This window comes from Myotis davidii, unplaced genomic scaffold (genome assembly GCF_000327345.1).
Source record: "Myotis davidii unplaced genomic scaffold, ASM32734v1 scaffold1250, whole genome shotgun sequence".
NCBI classification, from domain to species: domain Eukaryota; kingdom Metazoa; phylum Chordata; class Mammalia; order Chiroptera; family Vespertilionidae; genus Myotis; species Myotis davidii.
The window spans coordinates 40,882-41,489 of NW_006282196.1; the positions used below are offsets into that span (position 1 = coordinate 40,882).

Sequence of the window (608 nt, forward strand, 5' to 3'; positions counted from 1 at the left end):
TGGGCAGGGCCACGGGCACCTGAGGGGGCGGGGCAGAGACTTGAGGGTCACCTCAGCCGGCAGACTCGTTTGTCCTGTGTACCCACGTGAAGTCCTTGGCACCGAGCGCCTCCCTCACCCCAAGGTCCTGCTCCTGCCGCCCCCTTGCCCTCGGACCGCTCTGGGCACTGGGTCCCCATCCATGGGGGGAGGGGTGGCTAACGATCTCTGAGCTCAGCCCTCCTCTGTCCCCCTTTTTTTAAAAAAATGTATTTTTATTGATGTCAGAGAGGAAGGGAGAGGGAGAGGGAGAGAGAGATAGAAACACCAATGAGGAGAGAGAATCATTGATCGGCTGCCCCCTGCCCGCCCTGCACTAGGGATGGAATCCACTCCCGGGCCTGTGCCCTGACTGGGAGTCGAACCGTGACCTCCTGGTTCATGGGTCGACGCTCCACCACTGAGCCCACCTCTCTCCTCTTCCCACCTGTCTGTTCCCACACACAGGACTGAGGGTGGAAGGTCCGAGGCCGGAGGACGGGGGTGCGTTGGGCACAGTGGGAGGGCAGGGGATAGGAGAGACCCCAGTCAGGGCACAGCACCTGTGGGGCCTGGAGATGAGGGGTGGC

At 62.3% G+C, this 608-nt stretch overlaps 1 protein-coding gene across 1 annotated transcript in view; it reads left to right on the forward strand.

Moving 5' to 3' along the window:
• Positions 1–608, forward strand: part of LOC102773666 (tumor protein p73) — a 51,256-nt gene that overhangs the window by 28,741 nt on the left and 21,907 nt on the right. The gene's annotated exons all lie outside the window — the stretch shown is intronic.